This window comes from Cynocephalus volans, chromosome 9, assembly GCF_027409185.1.
Source record: "Cynocephalus volans isolate mCynVol1 chromosome 9, mCynVol1.pri, whole genome shotgun sequence".
Classification (NCBI taxonomy): Eukaryota; Metazoa; Chordata; class Mammalia; order Dermoptera; family Cynocephalidae; genus Cynocephalus; species Cynocephalus volans.
In genome coordinates, this window is record NC_084468.1 from 102842759 (window position 1) to 102868613 (window position 25855).

A 25855-nucleotide genomic window follows, 5' to 3' on the forward strand; every position below is an offset into this window, starting at 1 on the left:
AAAAATTGTTAAATCTTCTTGTTGAATTGATTCTTTATTATTACATAATGACCTTCCGTTTTTTTTTTTTTTTTTTTTTTTTTTTTTTTTTTTTTTTTTTACTTTCCTTGGCTTGCAGTGTATTCTATCTGATATAAATATATCTTCTGCTCTTTTTTGGTTTCCATTAGCATTACATATCTTTTTCCATCCTTTCATTTTCAGACAGTGTGTGTCTTTATAGGTGAAGTGAGCTTCTTATAGGCAACAGATTTGGGGTTCTTGTTTTATAATCCATTGAGCCACTATATCTTTTAATTGGGGCATTTAATCCATTTATATTTAGAGTTATTATTGATATATAATTATTTCTTACTGCCATTTTGTTCCTTTTTTTCTTTTTTTTGTTAATTCTTTTTTTCCTTTTTCAATCTTTCTGCTTTTGTGATTGAGTGATATTTTCTAGCAGTGTATTTTGATTTCTTGCTATTTAGTTTTAATATGCCTCAGAGGTTTTTGTGATTTTTTTCTTCTTTATATATGTTTATTTTATTTCCAAAATTTGTTATTTTATATACAGAATAATTTTTTTTTTTTTTTTTTAAGAATCAGCGTTTGAAATATCCATCGTGTGGCAGACACTGAGTTAGGAGAATTTTAGCAATTATTTAATTTCCATAGCTATCCTGAGAGGTAGTTATCTCCTTCCCTTTTTTACAGGTGGGGAACTGAGGTTATCTCTATCCCTGTTTTACAGATAAGGAACTGAGGCTCCACTATTTAAGCAGTTTGCCCAGGGTGCCCTGGATTCAACATATTTCTGCCACACTACATGCCTGTCCTGCTGCAGCTCCTAGCCCTCAGGAGGCCTTCACTGCTGAGGTTCGAGGTTCCATTCTGAAGCAGTTTTTATGCACATGTCCAGCTCCACACGTCTCTGCCCTCTCACAGAGCCTATTCCCTCATAGCTGTGGTATTGGCTGTCCGGCTTATTGGTCTGGCATTTTGTCAGGTTATGAGCAGAAGGACAGGGCAGAACTGCACACCCCCACCCGTTCCAGCCTGCTGGCTCCTTGGTCTCTTGCTTGGATACTAAACCAATCAGGCTCTGTGCTCTGGCTTTAACTCAAACCAAGGGGATGGGCAGCAACAAATATTCCAGCTCTGTGAACAATTAGAGCAATATCTGGCAACACATTTGGTCTTTTATAACTTTATCTCAGCCAAATAGGCCGTCGGGTGGCTGGGAGCCCCGTCACACACTAAGCCTTAATGTTCAGCTGCATTCCAGGTACTACCTTGGTGAGGGGTGCTCAATCCCCCTGCTGGCTCAATTCCAGACAGGTCCCAGTGACACTAACTACACAGCCTCATGAAGGAGGCAGAGGTGGGGTTTTTCACCATTGTTCCAAGGCCTCTTCAGTGCTTCCCGTTCCGTCCCAGAGGCAGACACAGGAAGTTACTTGGATGGAGGTCACAGCAAGTCAGTGATACTCAGGATTGGAATATGCTGCGTGGGCCACCACTTATCCTCCAGCACCACAGTCCGTAATTTAAAAAAACTGAACTACTTAGGGACTTTTCTCTGGGAAGAGGGAATGGGGACATGGGGGCATGACGCAAAACATACAGAGTAACAATGGGAATAACCTGGTCTTTTTTGATTCAGACTCTATTTCTTGCACCCACATAAGAGAATTGCATGTTTGCAAAAGTCTGAGAAATACTGGGTTAAACAAGGTTAAACAGATTAAGATACTGTAAGTCTTCTAAGAACCTTTAATGCATGCTCTGGAGAGCTTATAATGAAAAGTGTTTCTTAAACAGAGTCAACTACGAAACTAAGAATTCCGTAGGCACCAGGACTCCAACGAACTAGCTTTGGGAAGTGCAGCTCCAGGGTGAGCCCATAACAATCATGTAAAGATAGAAAAGTGAGGCCTAAAACAAACACTCCCCAGCAGCCTGCAGTCATTATCTTCAAAACTGTAGTGTTGGATCAAACAAGGTTGTCATTTCGTACTATCTTGTCTGTACCTCAACAAGGGTTTATAGTATTTTTCCACTTGCTGGTCAAAGCTTCTGGAACAGAATCCTGCCTGGAAAAAGATCGCTGGAGCCAGAAGGTGTTTTAGTGCCGGGCCCCTGAACTGAACAGCTAAAGGGGACAAGCTTGCTGCTGTGAAGTGGGCGAGAATTATCCAGGCACTTCGGTTCCCTGTGGCTGCTGGACCATCATCGTCTCCCCTGGGTACCTTGATTTAGGAGGGCCCTAAGTCAATTTCCTCCCTGGTTTCTGAAGGGATAAACTCTTCATCTGTAAACCTTAAATGCATTGAAAATCCAAAGGGGTCAGCGAACATGGACACCGTCTTCTGGGACTCACAGGAAAGGACTGCCCATCCCATTCTTTGCGGGAGAGGTCTGGGAACAACTGCTTCTTGATCCACAAGGGATGGTGGGAGGGCTGTTCCTCAAGGTACCCAGGCCAGGGAGAAAGGTTCTCTGTCAGCTTGACATCTATTGGCATTTTCCTCAGGAGATTCAAACACATACCCTGGGTTCTTGGCCTCGTTAGCCTTATTTCCAGCAGCCAGAGAAAGCTCTGTATTCTAGAGGAGGAATTCATGCATTACTGCAGAGTCTGGAATCAGGGGCACAGAGAGCCTGGAGCTCAGCCTGTCCTGAAAGCAGTCTCCACAGGGCCGCTGACCAACAATGGGTCCCACCTGGCAAGGCTTTGGTACTACAACATAGGCCCGAAGCTCAGAGTAGAAGAAATGGTCAGAGTGAGGAATGATGTGTATACTGGGGTGGAAACAGGGGATTATCTGGCTTTGGGGAAGGATTGCAATGGTAGGGTGGATCTGGTTCCAGTGCAGCTTGGTGAAAGGTCATGCAACCAGCCCTAGCCTCCACTGGCCTACATATGCCAGGCCCAGCAGCTGTACCAACTCCAAGCACCAAGGACTCAGTACCATCCAGGTCTGAAACTCCCAGGCCAGCTGTTCCAGTAGTGATTCCTTTCCCAAGCTGCAGAGTCTAACCCCTCATGCTTGTCCAGCCTCCTTGCCCACTGTGTGCCTGTCACACTGTTTGCTACTTCTCTGTTCTCCAAACACACAAATCTTCTTCCCACTTCCATCCATCAATCTTTATGTAATGTGTGGGTGCTTTCAAATGAAATGCACAATCTGGGGGGCAGATTTGTCATGCAAGAAGAATGAGACCTGGGTTGCAATTGGTGTCATCTATATATGAAGTATTGATCTGCTTCCTCAATGTCAGGACCAACTCCTTTAGCATGGATGATGTATATCGAAAATCATGTGTGTACAAGATGGCGGAATAGATGGTCCCCATTGTCACTCTCTCCCACAAATCAACCAATTTGCAACTATAAAAAAGCAACAACAGCCAAGCTGGGACCACTAGAGATCCAGGGGAGAGAAGGGGAGACCTATGGAGTGCATGAAGGTGGGAGAAGCCACAATGAGAGAAAGAAAAAACCACTCTGACCATTTCGTGCCATGGCTGCTTTATGGCTGAGCACATGGAGCAGGAGTCAACAAAAGCTGCAGCTGTGCCCTTCAGATGAAGCTGCGTGGAGGCAGCAGGGGAGAAAGACTTGGTGGCCCCCAGGCCAACAAGACCACTAATAGGGTTCTGGCGGGCCCACATAGAAACGAGGAGCCACAACAACTCACTCACAGGCTGGTGAGTCACTCAAAGGGACCAGCACATGGCCCATTCCATGAGAACTGTTTAGAGCATGGGTGGTGAGGGAGACGGGCCTACTGGGGGGACACTGGGGCATGGCAAAGACAGCTGACTGGCACCCCAATAAGCAAAGGAACACTCAGAGGAATATAGGAATATAGAATTGCATGGGGTGCAGTTTGATGAAAGGATTCAGGCCCAGACCTGTGTTTTTACACAACCCAGGTGCACCAGATCTCTGGAGAGCCAGAAGTACCTATAAGATCAACCATTAAGACCTGAGCTGCACAAAAAGCCTTCCCTAGGGAATCAGCAGCAAAGCAGCAATTTAGCTCAACCACACAGCTCAAGTACTGTTCCCCACAGGCAGTTCCCCCAATTTAGAAGTAAGCAAAGGACAAAATATTGGTTCTGGTCCAGGTATACTGCCAGCTCCTCAGGGCCCACCCAGGGACCTGAGACCTGGGGTGGGGACTGGATCCTCCTCCCACAACCAGGCTCCCACCTGGGGACCTGAGACCTGGAGTGGGAACGAGGCCCCCTCCCACAACCAGGCCTGCCCAGGGACCTGAGGTATGGAGCCAGAGACCGGACCCCCCTCCTAGAACCAGGCTCACCACCAGCTGCTTGGGGCCTGCCTGGGTTTCTGAGATCTGGAACCAGGGACTGGACAGCCCCCTAGAACCAGGCACACTGCCAGCATCAAGAAGCATGCCAAAAACATCACCTCCATGTGGGTGGCCCACCACAGCCACCACAATAACCACAGCTGCCATGAAAGCAGCTAGACACCACAACCATCACGCAGATGGTCCGCCAGCCACTGGAGTGCATTGATACACTGAGAGTCACCAGCAGAGACCAAAGAAAAGAAGAGGATGTCTCTCTCCACAAAGCCCATTCCAGAGTGACAGAAGAAGCATCTGCTCTGTGATCATAATGGGAGACCTGAACACACCTCTCAGCATTGGACAGATCATCTACGCAACAAATCAACAGAGTAACCATTACTCTTGCAGAACGAGAGAAGAAATCTAGGGTTATCCGGGGGGGAGGGGAGGGGGATGGGGAGAGTTTGGACAAGGGTCATAAAGAACAAGTACGATTTGTAACAATATATATGCTAGTAATATTGATTTGATCAACATATGTCAACGTTGAACCCCAAAAATATGTATAATCAATTATGAGTCAATAAAAATTTAAAATAAAATAAAGTTAAATTAAATTAAATTTAAAAATTAATAAAATAAATAAATAAAGTACAGATTGTGACCTGGAACCCATGAGAAAAAAAAAAAGAAAGAAAGAAAATCATCTGTGAAGATGTCTCCAAAGTATCCTTCAAAAAGAAACAGGGACAGTGATTGGCATCAGTGAGAGATACAATGACAGTCTCTCATCTAATTTTGTTTAGAGGTGATACATGGCTCTCACCAAACTCCAGGGCACGGATCCACTGCTTAGTTACCTGTAGGTGACAATGCAAGAGGTGGGCAGTGATAGAGGAGCAGTAGACAGGCTGGGTCCCAGTGCTAGATAGGCCCATGGTGTGATCTGAGTGCATGTGGGACAAGAAGAAGAGCTCCGTGGTACCAGCCCAGCACAGGCTCCAAAAGTCCACAGTAATGGACTCACTGGGTATCAGGACCCTGCTTATGGTGGCAGGGTTGGAGAGTCACCAGCAGAATCTTCTGGGGACAGGGCTCTTACATGAAGCTTCCACAATGGCTTCCTATAAAAGTCATGCTGGGGCAAGAACAGGACCAGAGACCATAAGAAAAAGCCAGCGCGGTAGAGGAATAAGTTACTGGAGGGGGCAGAAAGAAGTGACTGCACTCATGTGAGCCTAGAGTGGGAGCTCAGATTGCAGAAGGCATCAGCACTCCCACCCATATTTTAAAACACTTTATGATCTAGAGTTAGAAAAATATTTTACTTTCACTAAATGAGAAACAAGGCCTTTATCAATTGTAAGCTCACAGACCAGTTTTGTTTGCACAAAATGAGATGCGTTACAATAAAATAAAAATTTTATTATTTTCACTGATTATATTTTTCAGAACTTTGGACAGGAAATGATGAGGATGGATTTTCTGTCCATGATGGCTGGAGATAAGAAGAATCAAAGGCTGGAGATGACTTGGCAGCTGGGAACTGAAATCATCTGAAGGCTTTTTCAGCTGACTCTGATACCAGGGCTAGGATGACTTGAAGACTGAGTCTGCTGACATGAGCATATGCCTACATATTGTTGCTTGGCTGGTGAAACTTATACACACACATGTGTTTTATTTTATGTTTATTTTATGTGTATTTGATTTTATTTTTAATTGGCAAATAATTGTACATATTTATGGCATAAATGTGTTGTTTTGAGATATATTTACATTTGGAATAATTAAATCAAGCTAATAATATACCCATGTTTATCTCAATATTTTGTGGTGAGAACATTTAAAATTTTCATATTTTGGCTATTGTAAGAAGAGCTACAGTGAACATGAGAGTGCAGGTGTCCCTTCAACAAGATGATTTCCATTCCCATGGATATATACTAAAAAGTGGGATTGCTGGATTATATGGTAGCTCTTTCTGTAGTTGTTTGAGGAACCTCCATACTATTTTCCATAATGGCTTTGCTAATTTACAGTCCCACCAACAGTGGAGAAGAGTTGCCCTTTCCCCGCATCCTCTCCAGCATTTGCTCTTCTTGGTCTTTTTAATAATGGCCAGTCTAAGCCATTTGCAGCAACATGGATGAGCCTGGAGAAAATTATCTGAAGTGAAATAAGCCAGACACAGAAAGAGAAATACCACATGTTCTCACTCATAACTGAGTGGGAAGGAAGGAAGGAAGGAAAGGAAAGAAGGAAGGAAGGAAGAAAGGAAGGAAGGAGGGAGGGAGGGAGGGAGGGAGGGAAGGAGGGAGGGAGGGAGGGAGGGAAGAACCACAATAATACATTGAACTTTCAGAAGGAGAGAACAAAGCTATGGATTCTAGAGATGGGGACAGGGAGGGAGGGGGCTTGGGAGTGACAGGTTGGGTGAAGGGCATGGGGAAAGATTATGATTTGTAATTATGAATATGCTAATAATAATAAAAAAATAAAAATAAAATCTAATGTTTAAGCAATTTTGAAATATACAGCACAATATTATTAATTAACCTGAAACACATTATGCTAAGTTAAGTAAGCCAGGCATAAAAAATACCATATGATCTTAAATGTATGTGGAATATAAAAAAATCAAACTCATAGAAGTAGAGAGTAAAATAGTGAAACTTTCAAGACAGTAGAAAATAATTACACACATACATGCACACACAAATTTAAAAACCTGGTTGTCATGCAAACATAACATTAATTTGTTTCAAAATTATTTTAACTTCATTATGAGGCTGCCAGGAAAATAATAAAACTATTTTCCCTACAAAGTAATTTTCTGAGGTCTCCCTAGCTCAAGAAATTACAAAGTCTAATTAAAGTTAATATTATTTTTAAAAAATTATTTATGTATTTATGTATTGGTAATTGACACATAATAAGTGCAAACATTTATGTGGTACAGTGTGACGTTTCAATACATGGACACAATGTGTAACCACCAAATCAGTGTAATTGGTATAGTCATAACCTCAGATATTTATCACGTTACTGATGAGAACATTCAAAATCCTTTTTGCTATTTTGGAATGTACAATATATCGTTAAACATAATCACTCCACTCTGTTCTTTTGTATTTTCACTGACTTAGTCATATATAAAAAGAGAGATTTTCTGTTGTATTATCTTTATATTATTCTAAATCTCTAAAGTCTGTATTAGTTGCTTGTACTTTCTAACTTATTTAAGCATTTATTGTTTCTGTTTTAGATGTTTAATTGTACAGTATAACTTTGTAACATTTTTGGAGTCAGTTGGAACCACTAGTTTACAAGATAGAAAAAATTCTGTTTGTAGAACTTAATTCTAATAGCAGTATTATGTAAAAGTAGCTTTCCAAGGGTGGCATGGTTTTAATTAAATGTTCTCTTTGCTCTTCCATAATCAATGCATTTGTTTTGCTCTTTTTTAAGTTTTAATGCCATCAAAGGTGAAAGGAGTAAACTAATTTAAACATACTGCATTGCAGTACAAAAATGTGAAAGAGAGAAGCCATTCAGCATTAGTGTGTAACTCAATAAGAAGAAACCTTCATTCGAAAGAACAATGGGCCTACCTTGCAATTTCTCCATAAGAATGATTCAGTTGCTCTTCTAAACAAAGTCATGAGACTCCTCAATACAAGAAAGCACTAAAGGGAAAATCTGTCTAGTGACGGGATACAAATATATTATCAGTGTCACATGCATTTTAATCAGAATTCGAAATTTCTGGGAAACATGCAGCACATTTTATGAGCCTCTTTATAATGATTTAGTAGGAAATAGGCCAATTTGTACAGATCTTCCTTTTCAAAGCTATTAGATTAACTGACAATTCATATATATATATACATATATATATATATATACACATATATATATATATATATATTAAATTAACATTGATAGAGTTTGGATGTTATTGTCCCCCCAAAACTCATGTGGAAATCTGATCCGCAATGTGGCAGTGTTGGGAGCTGTTTGGGTCATGGGGGTGGATCCCTCATGCATGGATTAATGCTCTCTCTGGAGGTGGGGATATTGAGTGAGTTCTCACTCTATTTGTACCCATGAGAGCTGGTTGTTTAAAAGACCCTGGCACCTCCTCTCTCTTGCTTCCTCTCTCCATGTTATCTTCTTGTACCTGCCAGCTGCCTGCTGCTTTCTGCCATGAGTAGAAGGAGTCTGAGGCCCGTGCCAGATGCAGCTGTCCTAGAATCATATGCCAAATAAACCTCATTTCTTTATAAATTACCCAGTTTCAGGTATCTTGTTATAGCAACACAAAAATGGAATGATACAAACATATTTTACTTTTAGAACAGTTTTAGGTGCAGATAGTATAGAGAGTTCCTACAGACCGTCATATTACATCTTGCATTGGTGTGGTACATTTGTTAAAACTGATGAGCCAGTATTGATGCATTATTATTAACTAAATTCATATTTTAAATTAGGATTTACTTCTTGTGTTGTGCAGTCCTATGTGTTTTATCACAGATATTTTTACCAAATTTTGTATTACTCTCTCTTTTTTTAGAAATTTTATTGTATATATTTAAGATATACAACATGATTTTCAAGATACATATAGATAGTAAAATGGTTACTGCTGTAAAACAAATTAACATATCCATCAATATTTGTCTTTCTGTGTCTGGTTTATTTCACTTACCATAATGTCCTCCAGCTTCATTCATGTTGTAGCAAGTGGCAGTACCTCCTTTTTAAAAGCTGATTCATGTTTCATTATATATAGTATATATACCACAGTTTCTTTATCTGTTTTTTCATCAACAGACACTTAAGTTGTTTTCATATCTTTTTTTTTTATTTTTTAAAGATGACCAGTAAGGGGATCTTAACCCTTGACTTGGTGTTGTCAGCACCACGATCAGCCAGTGAGCTAACTGGCCATCCCTATATGGGATCCGAACCCAGGGCCTTGGTGTTATCAGCACCACACTCTCCTGAGTGAGCCACGGGCTGGCCCAACTTGTTTTCATATCTTGACTACTGTGAATAATGCTGCAATGAACATGGGAGTGCAGATATTTTTAAGAAGTGATGACTTCATTTTCTTTGGGTATGTACTTAGAAGAGGGGTTGCTAAGTCATACTGTAGTTCTATAAGTGAAAATATATCCTGTGTTAATGAATCAGAATAATTAATATTGTTAAAATATCCATAGTATCAAAAGCAATATACCGATTCAAACAATCCCTATCAAAAGCCCACTGACATTCTCCACAGAACTGGAAAAAACGATCCTAAAATCCATATAAAATCACAAAAGACTGAATAGCCAAAGAAATTCTGAGAAAGAAAAGCAAAGTTGAGAGCATCACACTTCCTGATTTAAAATTATATTACAAAAATATAGGAATCAGTATACACATTATCAGTACAGTATGGTACCAGCATTAAACACAGACAAATAGAACAGTGGAACAGAATAGAGAGCCCAGAAATAAACTCAAATATACATGGTCAACTAATTTTGGACAAGGACACTAAGAGGATACATAAGGAAAGGATAGCCTCTTCAATCAATGGTCTTGGTTAAACAGAATTTCCACATGCAAAAGAATAAAATTGAATCCTTGTCTTACACCATACACAAAAACTAACATAAAATGGATAAAAGACCTAAATGTTACACTTCCCACCATGTAACGGAGATGAAAAAAGGATTACTCAAAGCACCATGAATGCCATGAGAGGCCCAAAGGGACTGCACCTCAGCAACTCCTCTGTTAGAAGGAGAAAACTGGGGTACAGCAATCATTCAAAGTTAGCTTCTGATTTTTATTGTGAAGACAATAAAGTTTCACAAGAAAATTCAGTTGATTCAATCATTACAAAAGGACACAAGGACATGGACAGTGTTACAAAAGTTATCTATGGCTTAAAATATGGAAACTAGTAACATCAGTAAAATAAACAAGGTGACATTCCAAAGTACAATTAGTGAAAGGCTAAGTTGGTCGAACTGGCTCATTATCTAAAGTATAACCTCTCCTTTTATCATTCTTATGATAAAACCTAAATACAATTATCTCTAAAGTTTCCCCCAACAGACAGCTTGTCCCCAAGCAAACATTTTTTTCACATCTTTCCCTTTAGCAATTCTTAAAACCTCTTAACAGGATCAGTATGACAACCACCTGTTAGCTCTAAAATCATTAAAGTATACAATCCCATACCTAAGCAGTGATTAGTGTTGATTAGATGGGCTGTGGCCCAGCTATCTGCAGTCTGAGGTGCCCTACATAAGGGCTTTTACCCTCCATATGTACTTACCTAAAAACTTTATTCTAAAAATCAAATGAGAATCAACATTATTTAATTAGAATTGACTAAATGGGCTTTTGTCCTCTATCTGTAGACTTTGTTCTCCTATCCGAAGGCTTTTGTCCTATATATGCATTTGCCTAAAAGCCCTATTCTAAAATTAAATGAGAATCAAGATTTCTAACCCTCCACACCTAAACATAAGACCTAAAACCATCAAACTCCTAGAAAAAAACATAGGGCAAAATTCCTTGACAATGGCTTTGGCAATGATTTGTTAGACATTACACCAAAATCTCAAGGTACAAAAGCAAAAATATTTATTTTAAAATTGTATTTATTATAATTGTTATTTATTATTATTATTATTTATTAAAATATTTGTTTTAATTTGATGGGACTGCATCAAACTAAAAAGCTTCTGCACAGCAAAGGAGGCCATCAACAAAATAAAAGGCACTCTATTGACTGGGAAAAAGTATTTGCAAACCAAATAATGGATAAAGGGCTAATATCCAAAATTTATAAAAAACTCATAAATCTCAATAACAAAAACAGATAACCCAATCAAAAAATAGACATTTCTCCAAAGAAGAAGTCGAGATGTCCAAAAGGTATAGGAAAAGGTGCCCAATATCACTGACTATCAGGGGAATGCAAAACCACTTTGAGCTATCACCTCACACCCTTTGATGGCTATTATCAAAGAGGCAAGAGATAACAAGTATTGGTCAGTATGTGGAGAAAAGGGAACCCCTGTGCACCGTTGGTAAAAATGTAGACTGGTGCAGCCATTATGAAAGACACTATGGAGGTTCCTGAAACTTTATATTTTAAAGATCTTCTTTTTGTTACAGCAAGATTTAACCCAGAAAGTTGAGTTCCTCTAAAATCCTTTAGAATTGAAAATGAAATGACTATGTTTTTATACATAAATGCAACATTTCTCATTCAAAGGACTATTTCAATCAGAAAATACACTTTATTGTTAAGAACCTCAAATACGCTTACCAATGGCTTTGGTTTCAAAGAACAAAATATACCATGAGAGGATAAAAATTCAGTGTATACAACTATGAGTTACATATAAGCATGTTATTTACTTCTTTGAATTGTGGGCAACCAAAATAAGATCAAATAATTTTTAGACCAGAGAGTCCTCTCTCTTTTCTTGCTTATTTTAATTAATAAAAAATTAGGTTACACATTATTTCTCTTCTAAAATAATAGCAGCATAAAAACGTTTCAGCAAAATATTTTTATATTTTATTAATATTTAGTCATACAGATAGAATTGCCTTGAAGAAGAAAAGAGCAATTCAAGAATTACATGGTGTAAATAGGAAGATTTTTAGGGTTATTTGTCATCTAAATATTTAGAAAAATTCTAATTTATCAGAGTATATTTTTTGTAGGATGTGAAAATTAACACAAATGGTAAACATTGTTGAATGATTTATCCATAATGTTGTAAACTTCTTAGTAGTTTTGGTGATCATCATCACGGTGTCTCTTATGATGAAAACTTTCTATTATGTATCTTGAGTATTATAAAGTATTTTGTACACTCAGGTCTACTCTTAAATGCTCTCTAGGAGATAACTCATTGTATGCAGCTGGCTTCAAATTCAATCTCTTGCATGAGTTACATACATAAAGGACAGAAAAATAGAATCTTTAACCTAATTCCATAACAGAAAGGTAATAAATAACAGTTATACACAATCCCTCTGGTTTCTGTACCTGCACTAAAACATACAGAACAAAAAATTCACACACGCAATGGATCATAAAGGTATTCACTTTTTCATTCTCTTTTTTTTTTTTTTTTTGCAGCTGGCCGGTAGGCGGATCTGAACCCTTGACCTTGATGTTATCAGCACCACACTCTACTGAGGGAGCAAACTGGCCAGCCCCATTTCACTTTTTATTTGACATATGTGGAAAACATGACCTGGGGAAATTTGATGATCTATTTCCAAAGCCACACAGCTAAAGGGATTCTTGTTACTCCCAGGGAAATGCTCTTTCCACTACAGTTTGTTACTCCCTCACTTACCCCAGAGTTAAAACAGCAGCAGCTACAGTCATTCCAACAAGTTCTTAGATACGTGGAGTGCTTCAAAAAATTTGTAGAAAAATTAAACTAAGAGATAATGTGAACCTTTCCATGAACCTTTTGAAGACCCCTTGTTAATTCCATCTACAACTTCATTTTTGATAATATTACATGATGTTTAGCATCATTTATTATATAATATAGAAGACTGACTGTAATATATGTAAATTATATACACAATGAGAAATTTACTAAAATGCTAACCACATACCTCTAATGAATCAAAGGATGTTTAAATAATATAAAGAAAGTTTTATTATATTGGAACCCATCATCGTATTAGCCCATAATGTTACAAAAAGAAAAGTACAATACCAGACCAGAAATTTAAATATAGAAAATTGCACATATGCAAAGAGAAGACGAATGTTTGAAAATTTAATTCTCTAAAGTATATGGTTTGTAAGAATTCTTATCATCTTAGTTCATCCAGTCAAATAAAATGATGTCCATTTATCCTTTAAATGGCAAATATGCAATATTCATTTTGAAATGGAAAGAGCACATTAGGGTACAAGGTAATGAACTCTTTTCAATTACATTTTATGATTATGACCTTTGTTTCAATGATAATTTAACATTTTAATTAAATCTGTAATTCTTTCTATTTCTAAAAGATGTCTTTAATGTTTCAGTATTATAATTTAATGAAGTGGTTTTCTCTCACAATTTGCAATAACTGTCTATAAATTATAATAATATTTCTCAGAGAATTAAATATATATTATTTACTTTAAAACTTTGGACTATATGAAATTATGAAATAATTAGTTTACACATAATGACTATATTTTAAGCGTCCTATATGTTTGTACTCAATGTAAATGTCTTTGACATTCACGTGAAAGAGGTACACAAAACAAAATCTGTATCATTTCTGTATTAGCAAGTGTCTAAAGCACATGGCAAGTCTCAGAAATCCAACAAAATCATATAATGTTTGTGGTGTACTAGACAATGCCCAGTTTCCGGTAAAGATAGCGAATAATATGTTTGGTCCATTTTAAGGCCTTAGACAATTTTTGCTTCATTATACGTGACTTACTCCTCCCTTTATCATTTTAATATAGCTTAGGTCAACAATGGATCAGAACATGCTTGGTGTTATAGTTCAGATATTTATTCTTATTTCATGGGGTTCCAGCTGGCAGTATGGAGACTTGCCTCTGTAAAAGATATATGCGTAATCTCACTTTTGACTATTATGTCTTCAACAACGTTTTCAAAATTCATTTCCTTTCATTATAACACAGCACAATATCATATATGAAAAATACTTTGGGTAATTAAATTTGGAAAAATATAAACTGCTTTATAAGAAAGAAGAATTCTGAAACATAATTTCTTTTATGGCCTCTAAATATTAAAACAAATCAAATTTGAACACTATCATTTGGAAACAATATATGCATATATATCTTGTACTATAAATAATATGTTGCTTTTTTCTTTTTTTTTTACTGCAAGAAGATTCGCTTGCAGTTAATATTCTGTAGTGCAGAGGCTTTAAGATGGTCTCCAATGTTCTTCACCTCATGAGACTCATGTTCTTAAGTAATAGCCTCCCTTGAATGTGGATGGCCTTATGATTTGCTTTTAAACAATAGAATATGAAAAGTTGCCACTCTGTGATTGAGTTATAAGAGCTTTGTAACTCCCATCTAACAGATTACCTTTATTTACTCTTTTCTTTGCTGGTTTTGATGAAGCTAACTGCTATATCAGTGAGGCTCATGTGGCCAGGAACTGAGGAGACCCTCAGTCCAACAGCCCCAAATCAAGGGAATCCTGGCAACGACTGCAGCAACAACAATATCACTGACCTCGGAATCTAATCCTTTCTTCACTGGGCCTTCAAATAAGACTCAAAGCCTTGTTGCACCTTGATTGTAGCCTCACGTGAGACTGAAGTCCAGGACCAGGCTAAGCTATGCCCAGATCCCCAAACCACAGTAACTGTGATACAATCACTGGGTGTCATATTAATCCCCTGAGCTTATCATGATTTGTCACATAGCATAGATAATAAATATATACTCTTATTTACTACTCTTACTAGTTTTGGAAAGAAATATATCAGTTTTATTCATTGTTCTCCATGTCCACACCAACTTTTTAAAAATAAATTTTGTAGTATTTGCACATATTTAAGTTATGTAGTAAAATAGTTACTATAGTGAAACAAATTAACATCCCCGTCATCTCAAATAGTTACCCATTTCCCGCCCCGTGACAAAAGCAGCTATAATCTGCTCATTTAGCAAAAATCCTGAATACAATATGCTATTATTAACTATAGTCGTCATGTTGTACATTAGCTCTTTTGACTTGCTCATCCTACATATCTAGTACATCTCCCCATATCCTCCCCCCACCCACTCCAACCCTGGTAACCACTATTTAATTCTCTATGTATTATTTTACCTTTTTTAAAAATTTCACTTAGAGTTTGGTGCAATATTTTTCTTTCTGCATCTGGTTAATTTCACTTAGCATATTGTCCTCTAGGTCCATCTGTGTCACAGTAAATGGCAAGGCCTCCTTCTTTTATAAGCCTGAATAATATTCCAACGTATGTTTATACATACACGTGTGTGTGTGTGTGTGTGTGTGTGTGTGTGTGTGTGTGTATCACAGTATCTTCATCCATTTGTTCACTGACAAGACACTTAGGTTGACTCCATATCTTGGCTATGTAAATAATTCTGCAATGAACATGGGAGTGCAGATATCTTTACAATGTGATGATTTCAATTCCTTTGTGTATATACTCAGAAGAGAGATTGCTGGGTCATATGGTAATTCTAGGAACCTCCAAACTTTCCATAATAGCTACACCCATCTACATTCCCACCCATGCATACCAACTTTTTGGCATTCACTCATTTTTAAATGGATCGCATCTCTTCTAACTTGTAAAACAAGGATATAATCACCACCATTATATTGTAGCCATGAGGGAATCGTGTTTTCAGTTTACCATTTATTAATGTGGTTGAGTCCTTATTAAACTAGGAGAAATTTGTTGAACAGATTTAATTCCAATACCGTAAAACTTTTAGGAATCTGATTACCAGAAGAATGTAATTTATAGGTATTAAAGGAAAGGAAAAAGTTGCTTTACTTGTATCTATTTGAGCAGACTCAGACTTGAGTATTTATATATAATGGAGAAGGAAAAATAAATTAAAATCTTGAGTTCTTCAGCCTGTCACAGCACCTTTGCACAGTTGATGAATAGCTTTTAAGATATTGAATCTTGCTGGGAATGCCAGTTTCCATGTGTGTGATGACCTATGGAGAACCTTATTACTGCTGTAATATTAAGAAACATGGATGCTCTTATCAAAGTCTAGCAGTTTTGCAGAAATTGAATACACTATTCATTGAAAATGCTGAATCGTTGGCTTCTTTCACATTTTTGCTAATACATTCTATTCGTCCATGGTTTCCTTATCTTAATTTAGTCTGCATGTCATAAATTTAATGCTCCATTTGAAAATATATAAAATTTTAATAGGTAGGATTTTACAATTGGTTGATTCATTAATGGCTTAAAAATGCATGTATGATAGAACACTAATACCAGAAATATGAAAATGCTCAGGCTTCAGCATTAAGAAAATTTTACTTTTAACATGAAAAAAAAATCTGGCTCAGAGAAAAGAAAATAAATTTCTTTTCTAAAAAGTGTTTACATTACATAAGTAACAGTCTTCCAGAAGGAGTAAAATAATCTCAAAGATAAAAATGTACACGGCTATTTTAAGGTGTCAAGTGGAAACGGACAAAGGTGGTGGCCATCTGAAAGACCCTGCAGTCAAAATAGGTATGAGTCAGGTCAAGAGATCTCCATGTATTATTTGTTGTCAAATAGGGAACTATACAGCCACCATATCTGGTAATTATTCATTTAATATCTATTCACAGGGCATTTACACACCCTGTTATTATACGCATATCTTATCAAGTTATCTTCAAAATGGAAAGATAAATAAAAATATTTCCAAATTGTTGACTTAAAAAATTTATATGCTGAAACATTTTTTTAAAATTTGTAATGTTCTCTTCAGTATCACAAGAGTGAGGTTAGGCCAACATTTGTTTAATATATATTTGGGGCAGTTACGCCATAATTAGATAAAAACCTGGAAAGTAGGAAAAAATAGGAAATAAAAAGTTATATATTACTTTGAAGTCCTTTTAGAATCTTTAATTTCTAGTATTACAAACTGCCTTAAATGTAAAATATGTAGCTAAAGTAGGTATTTTGTGTACATACACCCAACAGTAAGTGAAAATTTATTTTGGATGCTCGATGTCAACTAACTAATTTAACTTAAATTTTGACTTAATTCACTTGTTTCCACATTCCACTAAACATTTGCTTTTAATTTATTATTCTGAAGAGAAAAATGAAGAATGAAAAGGATTAAAAGAAATGATTCATAGCCATTACACTTTTAAAATGCATTTAGAAATAGAAAGTTTCTTCACATCTTCAGAAGCCCTCATTGACTTTTAATAATATCCCTTTCGCTGCTCATTTCTGGCATTTTCATGCATTATTTTTTCTTTCCCTGCTTGTTTTCTTGAATCCCTGCTGAGAAGTGAAAATGTTTGCTGAGTAAAAAAGGCTGTTCAGAACTGGCTGATAAATGATTTTTTAAAAAAGCTTCCTCAAGCATTCTGGGTAAATTAATGAAAATCGATATTCTCGCATAAAAGACTGAAAGCTTTTTAGGTCCTTAGGAATACTTCAATTCCTAATAAAACATTGAAAAATATTTTAGGCTCTTATAATTACTTTCACAGTGGTATTTCTTATTCATATTACTCATTTACTGCCTGTAGACACAGCTGAGAGCATTGTTCCTAGGTGCAACATCCCGTTTTCTTCCAGAAAATCATTCTCAACAATTTAGCAACAGTCCAGAGTTTCTTTAACATTCAAAGAAAATAATTTCTTTTTCTGTACCAGTTGGTGAGAATAGAGGCAGGGAAAAACAGCTAAAACTGTTTGGGAAAAGCACCCCAATTTTGTTTCTTAGAGATGAAAAATGATTTCCTATGAGATGTCAAGGAAACCAAAACATAGTTATTTAAGAAATTCTGCCATCAAAACTATATTTCTGTTGATTTATTACCTCTTATATCTCCACAAGATTCATATATAAGAATGAGATTATTGTTCTCTTCATAATTACTTAATTACAATAGTGGTAGTCATCTAAACCTGAATATAAGGGATGATGCTTGTATTTTAGTTTGACTATTTAGTACAAAGACCAAAATAGCTAGTTCATGGTCAAAACCCTTTAAAACATATGTGCATGTGCATGCACACACACACACACACACACACACACACACACACACACACTCAAAAACTGAGAAATATGTGAGGAAATTAGCCCTGTCTTATTCAATTTTCCAAGTTTTGTAATACATTCAATAATGACATATTAGAGTCCCAATAAATAATTATTAAATGCATGTTAAGTATGAACATTATATCATAACAGACTCCAGTATAAAATTTATTTTAGATATTATACCTAAGGCCTAGCCATCCTTGCATCAATATGAACGCGGCTCTTATTCTTAAAAATTGCTGCTGAATACATTTAATACAATTTTCTCTCTGTTCTTCTGAGAGTATTAGAGACCTTGCAGATAGATAGATAGATAGATAGATAGATAGATAGATAGATAGATAGATAGATAGATAGATAGACAGACAGACACATACATACATACGTGCATGCATGAATACATACATACATAGGCCAGACAAATGAAAAAGAGGAATAGATTTTAGGAACGTTTCCCTGCAATTTTTCTTGTGGATATGTATAAATTTTTGTCCCCAAATAGATGCCATAGTAGATGCCTAGCCATTACTGGTTGTCAAAAAATATTTGATAAATGAGTTGACTATTTACAACCGGAGGCAAAAATGCATTTTTCAATGGTATGATGTTCCTAATTTTCTTTGCCACTTGAAACTTTGCTTAGCAATAATATATTCAGAAATATCTAAATTTGGCAGAAAAAAACAGTATTTACTCATTATTTTATGCTACATAAATTTATTAAGTACCACCGAGTTACCCAACTAGTTTATAAAGAAAAAAATTAAACTTACCATATGAGAAGCAGAAATATTTTTAAATCTTTTAAAAATTTTCTTATTTTTAATATTAGTATTTAATATTTGTCTTCATAAAGTGTTTATTTCAGCTGTATTTACAAGATCAAGACTCAAAGAGAGAACATTTAGAAGCCTATATAATGTGCACAACAAAAAGAATTAGATCTCTGGCATTACTTTTTTCCTGATATATTTCAATTTTGATCTTGAACTTTTAAGTAGAATATAAGTTTTTTTTTATTTTAATTTACTATGAAATGGATACTTCAATGTTTGATTGTAAAGTAATATTTGATCATTTAAATTTGTTAAGGGACCTTTATGTCTTTTAATTTATTTAATTGATAATTTGGGACATTCTATGGGAAAGGCAATATGCTAGACCTAAATTACTTTCTTGTTAATGCTAATTTTAGTACTATTTTATATACAAGATGTCAACAGCTTCAGCATAGCTCACCTCCAGTTTTTGTAAGTAAAATGTTTTTGGAGAACGGCCATGCCCACTTATTTAAATATTGTCTATGACTGATTTCCTGCTAACACTGCAGAGTGGAGAATTTGCAACAGAAACTGTGTGGCCTGCAAAGCTGAAAATACTTATTACGTGGCCCTTTACATAAAAACATTTGCCTATTCTTGTTTTATACCATCAATTTGAACACTCCTAAAATCAAATTAAAACTAAGTATTTGATTAAAGTCAATAACTACATTAGAAAAGGGAGCTAAATCTTAATATCCTTGTTTATTTCTAAAGGTTCTGTACAGTCAATGCCTAAACAAAACCAATTCAAAGCTATCCATACTTTACTACCATGTTTCTCAGTTATCTACAGATAAAATATCAATAAATTCTCTTAGAGCAATCGAATGATTTTCAATTAACTAATAACAACTGTGTACGTAAAAATCAACAACCTAATTTAAACAACCTAATTAGAAGTGTAACATGTCTCTTTATTGATTTGGCTAACAACCTTAATTGTATGTTTCATCAGTGTTTGCTGCTTAAAGCAATAGCAAAAGGACTTCAGTACATCATAAATGCCTAGAATAGCATTTCCTAAGTAGACAGATATTGGTCTTATACATATACATACGTCATCCTAGTTTTAACTGGGAATATGCATAACACTTCATGTTATTCAAGAATATTAAAGTTAGTATTAAGTTTAACTCCCCCCTCAACAGCTCAAATAGACATTGGACTTAAAAGCAAGGTCATTATAGTAATTATATATCCCAATTCCGCTAAAAAGCCAATATTTTCTGATCATTAAAGTAATTTTATATCCCAATTCAATTAAAAAGTTAATATGTTCTGCTCATTTGAGCTAGTTAATAACCACAATCACAAATTCCAAAGAAAGACCAAAACAGCACTGCTATTCGCATATAAATAGCTACTCCAGCAAATTTTTTTAGCACCTGTCTTCAAGTATTATTTCATATAGGACAAAGTCTAGGACAATTCAAGTCTTTCATAGAGCATTTGGACAATGCCATGCATAAATTAAATGCTTGGCAACAATAAAAAAAGATGGTAATGAGAAATATACAAATAAGATATTTGGTGATTACCTCATGTCTGAAATTAAAACTATTATTTGTGTAAAATAAATGTTAACATGTGTGTTAATTTTTCATAGACTTCTGAAGTGATTCATACATTTTACCAAAGCTCTCATTTAAAAATTTTTTATGTGATGCATATGTTTTCCTACTATTGTTTCAAAATTAGATGACCTTAACAGAGTTTAGATTATTCAATTTCTTTCGACTCAGTTCATTACTTTTATATTGAAAGTCTGCCACTCTTCTGGCTAAATACAGTTGTGCTTATCAATCTGTAAGGTCATTTAAACAACCTACTTACTAACCTGATGTATAAATACTTTGAATAACATTATTTTGAATATACACTTCATTATTTCAGGAAGGCTATAAAAATTTCAGTAAAGGAAGAAGCATACAAGTGAGGAGGAAAAAAATCATTTTAAAAAGGGAAATTAAGTGGATTAGCAAAGAAAGAAAATATTATCCAAGTTAATTTTTCTTAAAATAGCTTTGATATTATATAGTTTATATATTTCTTTCCTTTATAGACAACACAAGGGTGGTTTTGATCAAAGTAATTTTTAAATCACTAGACCATGAACTCTGGTTTAAAAAATTCTGTACGGAGCTGGGAAGACAGTAAACCCTCACAATCTATATTAAATTTATAAACTATAACATTTGTAAAATAAATTCAGGAATTGCAATCTATGATGACAGTCTCAACACTTCATTCCCAACTCATTCATTCAAATGTTGTAACTACCTAGAGCAATTTAAAGTAGTCTGAATTTATAAACCTAAAATAAGTTAAAAGAAAGGAACATAATTCTGGCAGGAATTTTATAATCATGTTTTACAAGGACTAATGTTATGAAATAGTAAAATCACTTTTTTTTTGGACTCTGATAATACACCTATTTTCTGTGTAAGATTGAAATATGTTCATCAATAAGTAGCTCGTTGCTAATTATGGTCAGAGCCTTCCCACTGGGTCTCTGGAGGCGGGAATGAGATTGCAGCAAAGGGAGAGGTAAACAAGTGGTAAAGAATCAAAGGTATGTAAATCTCTAAGAAAGTTTAACTGAAATAGAAAAATGAGATTTCATGATTGTAGAGGTCAACATAGGGATGAGAATGTTATGAGTGAATTCATTGCTTCTAAGAAGGAGGAAAGTAAGAGGTGGTAGATTAAGACATAAGACACAATGTCAAAATTAACAGTTTAACTTCTATTAAAGAGTCAGGATGATGGTGTTAAACAAGAGAATGACTTCCAGGATATAGGTAATTATCAACTGAAAAGAGAATTAGGAGAAAACACAACATTGAACTAGGAGGAAAAATAAAAGAGTGAATGGCCATATAAATATATTTGTAGGTTTAATGGCAGGAACTCAGTCACTATTTTCTCTGTGAATATTTTTAAGTTTTTCTCCTGCTAGAGGAGAATTTGTAGGGTTAGATGTTTAGAGAATTTGAAAAACTGTTAAAATAGCTATTGTGAAGAATGGGAGAGAAACAGATGACTGTCCTGTAAGACTGAGAGCATGACTGACGTTGATCCCTCTGGATTTAAGCTAGCAAAAATCTTTAAAGTTATATGATTTGCTCAAGGAGTATTCAGTAACATCAGAATAGACATAGAGAATGCCAGGTTTCTCAAGACTGGAGTTTTGCCAGGTGAGCTCAAAGGAAGGACAATAGGAATGAGGCCTGAAGTTTCTGATGAGGGAGTGGTGATATACCATTGGACCTGAGCTGGAATGCCAAGAGCACATAGTAAGCAGAAAGTTGATTGGACAACAGCAAAAAAACAAACACGAAACAACAACAGAAAATATAAGCGTCACAGATTTGTAGATCTTAATAAAGTGAAGGAAGAGATGTATGGTTAACTAACCAAGTGAGAGAAAAACTGACCTAAAATATGGGATGATGGAACTTGACTTTTCAAACACCTAGGACATCAAGGTTATTAAAAAGAACCAAATGTATCATTGAGCATGGACTTTCAGGAAGACTCTGAGTATGAGCATGTCAAGTAACTAAGAGGCTGGGTGATGTTTGATCTTCTAGATCTATGTGAACTCAGCAAGGATGATGCCAAGTCTGCAAAAAGAAAGGAAGATATGAGCTAAGTTCTGCGATCAACAAAAATGACGGTAAGTTTACTTAAAAAGAGTGAAAAGAAGAGATTACCATAGCTGAGTGATTTTAACCGCAGCAGTGCCTGGCTAATTTATAAGAGATGCAGGAAAGAGAAGTCTAGAAGAAACATGTGTCAAGTAGGATTCAGTCCCCACCTTCCTGACAGGGCATCTGTGGAAGAAGCATAGTTAATCTCAGTTACGGCAGGAAAATGAAAGAAGTTAGAAATGAGTTTATTTCTAAGGAACAGAGGTTATAGAGTATACAGTGAAATTACTAGAGTACAAATGAGAGGGAATTTGGGGGACAGGAAAGGAATTACTGGTGATATAGGGACGAAAGCATGAAAGGGGATATACAAGCAGAGAGGTCCCCATTATGGATAAGGAACCAGAAATACCAGAAAGATAAAATACCAGAAACACAAAGCCTGGTAGTTTTACCTGGCCACAGCATTTATCTAGAGTATTAGTCAAAACAGAACTTTGGGGAATTAGAGGCCAAGGGGATGTTTAGAAGACTTTCTGGCAATGACCCGAATGGGCTGCACTTCTGGTAGTTACATGGAAGGACAGTGATTTGGATTCATGGCTTGCTCTGCATATAAAATAGAGCCCTTGTCACCACTGCTTGTATTCAGCCCTGCAGGAGTAGGACCCTCATTCTTTCACATGACATTCTTGATTTTATCTGTGCATTTGTTTCATTCTTTTGCTTGTAAATTGACTGATTTCAGTGTGCCCCCAATTTTTGTTCAGTCATATTTTTTATTTGTATGTGGTTATATGGCTTTTCTTTAAGTCTCCTTCCCTATAGCATTGTTTACACATTTCAAGTCTCACTGCTAAATGGCCCATTCTTTCCACATTTCTTTGTTTGGATGCATAAGAGAGACTGATGGGCCTAGCATTTTTTTACCTCCTTAGCTAAGCCACAGCAGTCCATGGCAGTCACTGGCAGTCCATGGCAACCACCAGGACAGATCTATTCTGATGTGACAAAGCCTGAAAGCAAGGCCCATTTCACGAGGATATATTCAGATCAAAGAAAGAAGTAAAATTTTGAAATATATTGATCTTGTATCACACAAATTGAAAATCTGTGCCTGTTTTTTATTTAAATCAAACAAATACAAAAATAGTCTAGAACAAAGAATATACCAAGGCTTGCAAAAGCTTTAGTTATACCGACTTTGTTCTGAGAACAATGCAATAAATTAGAAAATTAATTGCACATTATCAGACTCCGTGTGGAGGTGGAGACGTTTTGGGGTTGTTTTTTTTTTTTCCCCCAGGAAGTTATTTGTCACCTGACTGTTCTAATGAGCATCAACCCTAACCCAAGAGTGCCTAAAATTTTAAATTTTCCTATTATCTGGCAAAGAGAAAAGCCATATCTTAGTTCTTTTTCAGCAGAAACACTCTTAAAATCACCTTCGTCCAGTATCATCCAGTACGTATCTGAAACTTGTTGATTCTCGAGAATTATTGTCTAAAAAATTTGTCAGTCACTAATTTTTCTTACAATTCTACTATGTATCTCTTAGGTTAAGGAAGGCCACAAAAGAATTCTATACCTGGGCTACATCTTGCTTTCTTCAGCTAAATACATTTGCTGAAATGCACTTTAATTGTTGTCTATATCTTCTGACAAAGTGTGTTTTGAGAAAATATTCTGTGATTACAGAAAACTACTTCCATATAAGAATATTACTGAAAAAAGTATTCAGTTCATTGCCCAGAGTCCACCTGATGAGAATAAAAGACAAAATTTTCACTATGGCATTTAAAAAATTTTATGTAGACTGAAAATCATGCAACAGATGTGTGGAAAATAAGGCTGCAAGCTCAGCATTCAAAATAAGACTTTTTTGTTTGTTTGTTTATTTGCTAAGAACCAAATATAGAAAACAAAAATAAGCGAGTTAGCTTATATATAGCCTAAAGGAATATATCTTCGGTTCCCTTAGGTATCAAACACAATCCTGTTCACATAAATATGATACAGAAAATTCTTATGGCAGACTCTCTTAGCTGTCCACCGAGAATCTCTGAGCACAGAGCTAGACATTTTCTGGCCTCCCTTGCAGTCTATTGTGGCAGTTTAACAAGATCTCAACAATCAGATATTTATGAGTGATGTGTAGCTCTTCTAGGTCAAGAATTCTAGGAAGCAGTTTGTTCCCCCATACATTTTTTCCTTTGACCGGTGGGGTACAGATGAAGGTGGGACCTTAAGTGTGGTGGAACTATAAATAGGAAGGACTTCTGGCTTTTAAAGCATAGCCCCTCTCCAACTTGATTTTCCTTTCACACGAGTCTTGTGAATGCAAGATCAGCTACGAAAGATAATGAATGAAAGATATGTATGCAAGATGTTATGCATGTTATACAAATGCAAGGTAAGCTTTTATTTTGATATGGCCTGAAATTCTGGGATTATTAACCCAATTTGAAGATGAGTTTTTGGTCAATAGAAAGGGGAAAACTTGTGACACTATGGGAAAGGGGAAAGGAGACCACATGACATACAGCTCTGTCTTTTATAAGGCATGATTCTTTCTTCATTGGCCTAGTTTCTCTTCAAGTGCCCACTAGAAAAGCCTTAAGTAAACAGAGATGATGCACAGAAAGTGTTTTGTGAAGTTCATTGCCTAGAGCCAGAAAGTTATTAATGCTAGCTGCTGATAACACTTGTGTTATTCAAGTTCTGGGAATATGGCAGCTTATAGGTGCCCAGGACACATTTCTCTCAAATAGAAGATTGAAATGGACCCACTGCCACCACCATCACAATTGCCAGAGCCATTGTCTGGTCCCAGAACTGTTGCCCATCACAGAGCAGCTTGCTGCAGAGCAGCAGTCCTATCGGTGGCCTGTCGCAACAGACTCCACGGACACAAGACAGGCAGCTGCAACCACTGCCACTATTGCCACCATTGTGAATTAACCCCACAGCTGCCAAGAACACAGTGGAGATGAGCAAGGCAGCTGCAGCTGCCCATGCCATTGCTGCCACCATGAATTAACCCTGTAGAGGCCAAGTCCACTGTGGATGTGAGTGAGGCAGCTGCAGCCCCCAGTGTCAGTGCTCCCACTGTGAATTAACCCCGCAGCTGTCTGGGCCACTGCAGATGAGAGCAAGGCAGTTATAGCCATCACTGCTGATGCTGTCACTATGAGGTAACTCTGGTGCCACTGAGGACAACACCAAGGACACCACGGATGA

General features: G+C 36.3%; 1 pseudogene; it reads right to left on the reverse strand.

Annotated features, from left to right (window-relative positions):
• Positions 1 to 1991: 1991 nt before the first annotated feature.
• LOC134385771 (5' exonuclease Apollo-like) lies at positions 1992 to 25636 on the reverse strand (annotated as a pseudogene).
• Between the last annotated feature and the right edge of the window lie 219 nt (positions 25637 to 25855).